Source organism: Rhinopithecus roxellana, chromosome 8 (assembly GCF_007565055.1).
Source record: "Rhinopithecus roxellana isolate Shanxi Qingling chromosome 8, ASM756505v1, whole genome shotgun sequence".
Taxonomy (NCBI): domain Eukaryota; kingdom Metazoa; phylum Chordata; class Mammalia; order Primates; family Cercopithecidae; genus Rhinopithecus; species Rhinopithecus roxellana.
The window spans coordinates 142,242,237-142,250,676 of NC_044556.1; the positions used below are offsets into that span (position 1 = coordinate 142,242,237).

The window sequence follows — 8,440 nt, forward strand, 5'->3', positions numbered from 1 at the left end:
CATGTGGCCCAGGACAGCTTTGAATGTGGCCCAAAACAAATCTGTAGACTTTCTTAAAACATTATGACTTTTTTTGCATTTTTAAATTTTTTTTTTAGCTCATCAGCTATCATTAGTGTTAATGTATTTTGTGTGACCCAAGACAATTCTTCTTCCAGTGTGGCCCAGCCAACAGATTGGATACCCTTTCTTTAAGGTCCCCAAACCCAGCTGAAACTTGCAAGGACCTCTGGATAGTACACATCACTTAGATTCACATTACCTACAATATTTTTTTCATGGCCACACTCCTAAAATTTATCAGGAAAGTAGTATTCAAGGGAGACTCATAGAGAAATGCAAGAATAGGCATGGAAGCAAAATCATTTGTATGGGGATTTCTCATTCATTTTATTCAAATGTTTATGTCATTGTACACTTAAAATTAAGTATACAGAAGTGTTTCAGATACTGTTGCTAAAAAGAAAAAGATGTATGGTTACAGTTTGAGAGTTATAGAATCTTTTATCAATTTCTCCATTATCTTAATAATTTCAATTACGATCCATTAATACTAAAGATTCAGTTCCCTATCAACTTTTAAAGTCCATTTATAGAACTTCATCTGGGTATCTTAATTATCTTTGTGAACGTACTAGAGAAATGATGTCTTCTGCTTCCGAAAAAAAAGTAAACTTACACGTATAATTTTTCACACTAGACAAGTACTTCTTTTCAGTTATTTTCTTAAGACAATAAGTTACTAAAAATAATTTTCTTAGAATTTTTTTCAGCTTTAGGAAAGCATAAAGCACAATACTATGTGTGTTTTGTTTTTTCAGTGATAAGAGATGACTGGAAGTAAACAAAACACTTTGGGGAAAAATTAACTCCCTTCAAATTAATGCTGGTTTGTGAAGCTACAGTTCATAAATCAGCACTGAGAGCAAATCTTTCTCTCCAGAGTATTTACCTCTGGGAGTGCCCTGTGGACACAGAACCCTTGAATTGTTGTCTTTAAGTATAAAACTTCTTTGAAAATGTTTATTACTTCAATTACTGGACATTAATTAAAAAGAATAATTTAGTAGTAGGTTAGTTTCACATTCTAAATAGATCAATGAAATCTAATTCCTAGTCCTACAAAGTGTAAGCATGTAAGAAACCACCATCACTCAACACATTAGAAGTTTTGAAATCTCTACTTCCAATTCACCATAACTTAATTGACATGACTCTGAAATTGTGAAGTTGCATAATAAATATTGAGTCAGTGAGCAAAATTTTAGAAAAGTGACAGAGCTCAGTAAAGTTACAAATAAGTCAGTTGAGGTCAGTTCCAAATGTTTCAAAGATCTTATGGTTTGTGTTAAACATTTTTCCTTCCTTCTTGTTTTTCTTTCTTCTTTCCTTCTTTCCTCCTTCCTTCCTCTCTCTCTCTGTTTCTGGGTGAATGTCATCATGTCATTGGCATCAATTTAAATTTTGTGTGTATGTTTATAAATGCATACAATGTTTTTAAAACCTAGACATAGCCTCTTACGTATTCACTTAGAATTATGTGAAAAATTTAACCTCTATCATAAAACAAAAAGGTTATATTTAAATTAATGAAAAGGTAAAATAATATTATCAGAAATAATACTGCAATAGTTTTAAGCACTATAAACATTTTGACATAAATGACTGTGAAATCATTCTGAAATTGAAAGGCCCTTAAGGACTTCAACTTGTAGGCACGTCCTAAGCCCAGAGACAGTCAACTTGATATGGTGTATGCCATATCGAGACACGAGCTGGGAGGCTAAGGAAGTGCTAGCACCACCCGTCCCCTAACCTCAGGCTGCACAGCTCACTGCTCCAAGAGACCCCTTCCTTCCACTTGAGGAGGGGAGAGGGAAGAGTGGGGAAGGCTTTGTCTTGCCTCTTGGTTATCAGCTTAGCTGCAGCAGAATTGGGCACTAGTCATATTCGTGAGATTCCCATTCTAGGTCCTAGGTCTCAGATAACATTTCTAGATACACCTTGGGACAGAAAGAAACCCACTGCTTTGAAGGAAAAGACACGGTCTTGGAAGCATTCATCACCTACTAACTGAAGAGCCCTTGGGCCCTGATTAACCAGCTGTAGTACCCAGGTACTATGTCGAGGGCCTTGGGTGAGCCTCTGAGACTTGCTGGCTTCAGGTGAGACTCAGCACATTATCAACTGTGGTAGCTATGGAGCAAAACTCCTTCTGCTGTCTGCTTAAGAACAGCAGAAGGAATAGTAAAGAGGACTTTGTCTTGCACCTTAGATACCAGCAGGAAGACAGGAGGATAGAGCACGAAGTGGGCCCTTGGGGTCCCCAGTTTCAGAACTTGACTCCTGGATGGCATTTCTTGACCTGCACTGGAACAGAGGGGAGTCCACTGCTATGAAGAGTGAGTCTAAAGTCAGGCAGCGATCACCACAAGTTGACTTAAGAGACCTTGGGCCTTAAGGGATATCAATAGTAGCTTGGCAGTTCTCCTCGTGGCCTGGGGTGGATATAGGTGAGACTTCTCTTCCTTTGGAAAGGGGAGAGAAAGGTGGGAGGAACTGCATCTTGTGGATTGAGTGCCAGCTCAGCCACAGTACAAGAGAACACCTGCTAGACTTCAAAGGTTGTTGACTCTAGTCCCTGACTCTCAGATGGTACCTCTGGACTCACCCAATACCTGGAGGACCTCATCACCTTGAAGGGAAGGACACAGGCCTGTCTGGCTTTGCCATCAGCTGATGGAGCCCCAGTGCCTTGAGAAAACATAGGCAGTAGTCAGGGAGCTTTGACATCAGGCCTTGGGCAAGACCCAATGCTGTGCTGGATTCACAGTGTAGTCATAGTGGTGGTAGTCACAGGGGTGCTTTTGTCACTCCACCCACATCATTAGTTCACTCAGAACAGAGAGAGAGAGAGAGACTATGTCTGTTTGGGAGAAAATAAGGGAAGAAAACAAGAGTCTCTGCCTGGTAATCTAAAAAATTTTATTGGATCTTGTGCAAGACCATCGAGGTGGTTCCTCTGTGAATCTGCAAGAATGACAACATTACTGGTCCTAGGGTGCCCCCTAAAGCAGATACAGCTTAGATCACAATATCAAGTTCTATGAAGTATCTGAAAAAACTTCACAAGAAGGATGAGTACAAATAAGCACAGACAGCAGAGACAAGAAACACCAAACTTTTCAATGCCCAGACACTGAAGAACATAAACTAGCATCACCACCAGCCAGGAAAATATGACCTCAACAAATGAACTAAACAAGGCACCAGGGACCAATCCTGGAGAAACAGAGTTGTGTAACCTTTCAAATAGAAAATTAAAAATAGCTGTGTTGAGAAAACTGAACAAAATTCAAGAAAACACAGATAAGAAATTCAGAATTGTATCAGATACATTTAACAAAGGGATTGAAACAATTAAAAACAATCAAGCAGAAATGTTGAAGCTAAAAATGCAATTGGCATAATAAAGAATATATCAGGGTTCTTAAGTAGCAGAATGGATTAAACAGAAGAAATAACTAGTGAGCAGAGAAAGATATTAATATTCAAGTAGAAGAAGGTTATAGAACACTAAGTAGATTTAACTCAAAGGTGACTACCTCAAGGCATTTAAATTCAAATAGCCAAAAGTCAAGGATAAAGAAATGACCCTAAAAGCAGCAAGAGAAAAGAAACAAATAACATACAATGGAGCTCCAACACATCTAGTAGCAGGCATTTCAGTGGAAATCTTACAGGCCAGGAGAGAGCAGCACGGCATATTTAAAATGCTGGACAAAAAAAATATTTCATGTAGAGTAAAATATCCAGTGAACATATTCTTCAAACATGAAGGAGAAATAAATATCTTCCCAGACGAACAAAAGCTGAGGGCTTTTATCAACACCTGACCTATCCTACAACAATGCTAAAAGGAGTACTTCAATCAGAAAGAAAAGGACAATAATGAGCAATAAATAATCGCAAAGGTACAAAAGCACACAGAAAAACACAGAATACTTTAACACCACAACTGTGGTGTGTGAAATACTCTTATCCTAAGTAGCAAAGTGAAATGATGAACCAATCAAAAATAATAACTATGATACAACAACTTTTTAAGACACAGTACTATAAGATAAAAATAGGAGCAATAAAAAGTTTAAAAGCAGTAGCATGAAGTTAAGGATTAGAGCTTTTATTAGTTTTCTTTTTGATTGTTGGTTTATGCAAACAATGTTAACTCATTATCTGGTTATAAACTAATGAGTTATAAGAGAGTATATGCAAGCTTCATGGTAATCTCAAATGAAAAAAAATACAATAAATACCCATACACACACACACACACACACACACACACACAAAGCAAGAAATTAAATTAAACCCCAGAGAAAATCACCTTTACCAGAGGAAGACTAGAAGAGAAAAAAGGAAGAGAAGACCACAAAACAACCAAAAAACAAATAAAATGTCAGGAGTGAGTTCTTACTTATCAATAATAACATTGAATGTAAATGAACTGAACTCTGTGATCAAAAGACAGACTAGCTGAAATGAATGAAAAACAAGACTCATTTATCTGCTGCCTACAAGAAACACATTTCACTTATAAAGACACACATAGAAGGAAAATTAAGGGATGGAAAAAGATATTCCATGCTAATGGAAACCAAGGAACAGCTAGAGTCACTATGCTTATATCAGAAAAAAATAGATTTCAAGATGAAAACTGTAAGAAGACACCAAGAAGGTAACTATATAATGATAAAGGGTCAATTCAGCAAGTGGACATAGCAATTTTAAATATATATGCACCAAACATTGGAGCCCCCAGATATATAAAGGAGATACAGACCCCCAAGACAATAATAGTTGCAGACTTCAGCACTTCACTTTCAGCATTGGATAGATCTTCCAGACAGAAGAGCAACAAAGAAATAGCCTTAATCTATGCTATAGATGAAATGGATCTTATAGATATATTTACAGAACACGTCATCTAATGGCTGCAGAATACACATGATTTTTCTCAGCTCATAGATCACTCTCAAGGATAGGCCATACATTATATCACAAAATAATTCTTAAAACATTCAAAAAATTGAAATAATATCAAGCATCTCCTCTGACCACAAAGGAATTAAACTAGAAAGAAATAATAGGAAAAATGTGTGACCTACAGGAAGACAGGGAAATTAAACAATATGCTTATGAATGACCAGTGGGGCAATGAAGAAATTTAAAAGGAAATTGAAACATTTATTGAAACAAATAATAATGGAAACACAAGATACCAAAACCTATGGGATCCACCAAAAGTAGTACTAAGAGAGAATTTTACAGTTATATGTGCCTACATCACATACAAAAAACGGAAAAAAATCAAATGAAGAATCTAATAGTGCAACTTAAAGAACTAGAAAAGCAAGAAAAAAACAAATACAAAATTTGTAAAAGAGAAGAAGTAATAAAGATTAGAACAGAAATAAATGAAATGGAAATGAATATTAAAAATGCAAATTATCAATGAAATAAATAGTTGGTTTTTTGAAAAGTTAAACGAAATTGACATATCTTTAGCTAGACTAAGGAAAAAAGAGAGTAAATCTAAATAAATAAAATTAGAAATGAAAAGAGACATTACAATTGATACTGCAGAAATTGAAAGGATCATTAGTGACTACTGTGAGCAACTATATGCAAATAAATTGGAAAATCTAGAAGAAACGTTCAACTTTCCAGACACATAAAACCTAGCAAGAGTGAATCAGAAAGAAATCCAAAAACTCAACAGACGAATAAGAAGTAGTAAGACTGAAGCTGTAATAAACAGTTTCCCAGTAAAGAAGCCCAGTACTCGATGACTTTGCTGCTAAATTCTACCAAACATTCAAAGAAGAACTAATATAAATCTTGCTCAAACTATTCAAAGAATAGAGAAGGATGGAATACTTCCAAACTCATTCTAGAAGGCCAGTATTACCCTGATACCAAACGAGACAAAGACACACCATAAAAAAAATACCAATATCTCTGATGAATATTGATGAAAAAATCTTGAGCAAAATATAGTGTACAAATAGTGGCAAACCAAATTCAGCAGCACATTAAAGAGATCATTCATCTGACCAAGGTGGATTTACCCCAAAGATGCAAGTGTTGCTCAACATATGCAAATTGATAAATGTGATACATTATATCTACAAATGAAGGATAAAGATCATATGATCATTTCAATTGATACTGAAAAAGCACTGGACAAAGTTCAACATCCTTTCAGATAAAAACCCTCAAAAAACTGGGGAGAGAAGGAACATACTTCAATATAATGAAAACCATATATGACAGACCCATAAGATAGTACTGGTATAAAAACAGATATATAGATCAATGGAACAGAATAGAGGACCCAGAAACAAATCCACACATCTTCAGTAAACTCATTTTAGACAAACATGCCAAGAACATAGTCTGAGAAAGTAACAGACTCTTCAATAAATAATCTAAGAAGTCTGGGTAACCATATGCAGAAGCAGGAAACTAGACCACTTATCTCTCACCATATACAAAAATCAAATCAAAATGAATTAAAGATTTAAATACAAGACCTCAAACTGTAAAACTACTATGAGAAAAAATCGGGGAAACTCTTCAGGAAATTGGTCTGGGCAAAAATTTATTGAGCAATACCTCATAAGCACAGGCAACCAAAATAAAAATGGACAAATGAGATCACATCAAGTTCAAAAGCTAGTGTACAGCAAGGTATACAATAAACAAAGTGAAGAGACAACCCACAGATTGAGATAAAATATTTTCCAACTACCTTTCTGACAAAGGATTCTTAACTAGAATATATAAGAAGCTCAAACAACTCTATAGAAAAAAAAATAATAATCCCACTTTTAAATTGGAATGGGCTAAAGATTTGAATGACATTTCTCAAAAGAAGACACACAAATGGCAAACAGGCATATGAACAGGTGCTCAACATTGCTGATCATCAGAGAAATGCAAATCAAAACTACAATGAAATATCATCTCACCCCTGTTGAAATTGCTTATATCCAAAAGGCAAGCAATAACAAAGGTCAATTCCATATCTCTGCTATTGTGAATAGTGCTATTGTAAACACATGACTGCAGGTATATTTATGATGCAATGATTTATTTTTCTTTGGGTACATATGCAGTAGAAATGGCAGTTCAAATAGTAGTTATGTTTTTAGTTATTGGAGAAATCTCTATACTCTGTTCCACAAGGTCATAGTAATTTGCATTCCCATCAACAATATATAAGGATTTTCTCAGGATCTTTGCTGACATCTGCTGTTTTTTAGTTGTTAATAATAGCCATTCTTACTAGTGTTACATAATACTCACTGTGGTTTTAATAGATTCTTAGTTTTTCTTTTATTTAATTGCATTGAGTTCCTTGTAAATTCTAGATACTTGCCTCCTGTAGGTTGCATAAATCCTGTGATAAAACTGCACTTGGTCTGAGACTGTAGAGGAATCACGTTACTGCAGACTTCAATAGAGGAGGTCTAAGGAGGCAGTAAACCAGGTGGAATATTATACTTTAAGGTGGATATTACCATACATTTTTCTACCAAACTGACATTCTCCATAGATTGTAAGTGTGTACAGAGCCAACATCATTCTGTACCTACGAGTTTCTGATGTTAAGCTGTGGAGAAAGGGAAGTAGTTCTTAAAGAGATGCCAGTCTCCATTCAAAGGGTGTCTGAGAAACCCATGTGGAATATTTTCCACCTATTCTTCAGTTTGTTGACTTTGTACTTGGAATCTGGAAATTGGATTGAACATAGAGAAATAAAGAAAAAAAGGGACTAAGAGGCATCGAGAATACACACTCTCAATGCACACATTTAAGTTGGAGCTACAAGAACATTAAATTACACTGCCTGCTTGCTGCAAGCTCACATCAATTTTTTCCCACAATCTGTGGGTTGTCTCTTCACTTTGCTTATTGTATACCTTGTGGTACAGTAGCTTTTGAACTTGATGTGATCTCATTTGTCCATTTTTGTTTTGGTTGCCTGTGCTTATGAGGTATTGCTCAGTAAATTTTTGCCCAGACCAATTTCCTGAAGAGTTTCCCCGATTTTTTCTCATAGTAGTTTTAAGTTTGAGGTCTTGTATTTAAATCTTTAATTCATTTTGATTTGATTTTTGTATATGGTGAGAGATAAGTGGTCTAGTTTCCTGCTTCTGTATATGGTTACCCAGGCTTCTTAGATTATTTATTGAAGAGTCTGTTGTTTTCTCAGACTATGTTCTTGGCATGTTTGTCTAAAATGAGTTTACTGAAGATGTGTGGATTTGTTTCTGGGTCCTCTATTCTGTTCCATTGATCTATATATCTGTTTTTATACCAGTACTATCTTATGGGTCTGTCGTATATGGTTTTTATTACATTGAAGTATGTT

The 8,440-nt window shown here is 35.5% G+C and overlaps 1 long non-coding RNA gene across 1 annotated transcript; it reads right to left on the reverse strand.

Moving 5' to 3' along the window:
* Window positions 1-484: 484 nt before the first annotated feature.
* On the reverse strand, window positions 485-7,804 carry LOC104676883. Its single transcript, XR_749985.1, has 2 exons — window positions 7,658-7,804; window positions 485-965 (listed from the first exon to the last, which is right to left on the reverse strand). It is a non-coding gene; the product is annotated as an uncharacterized LOC104676883 (long non-coding RNA).
* Between the last annotated feature and the right edge of the window lie 636 nt (window positions 7,805-8,440).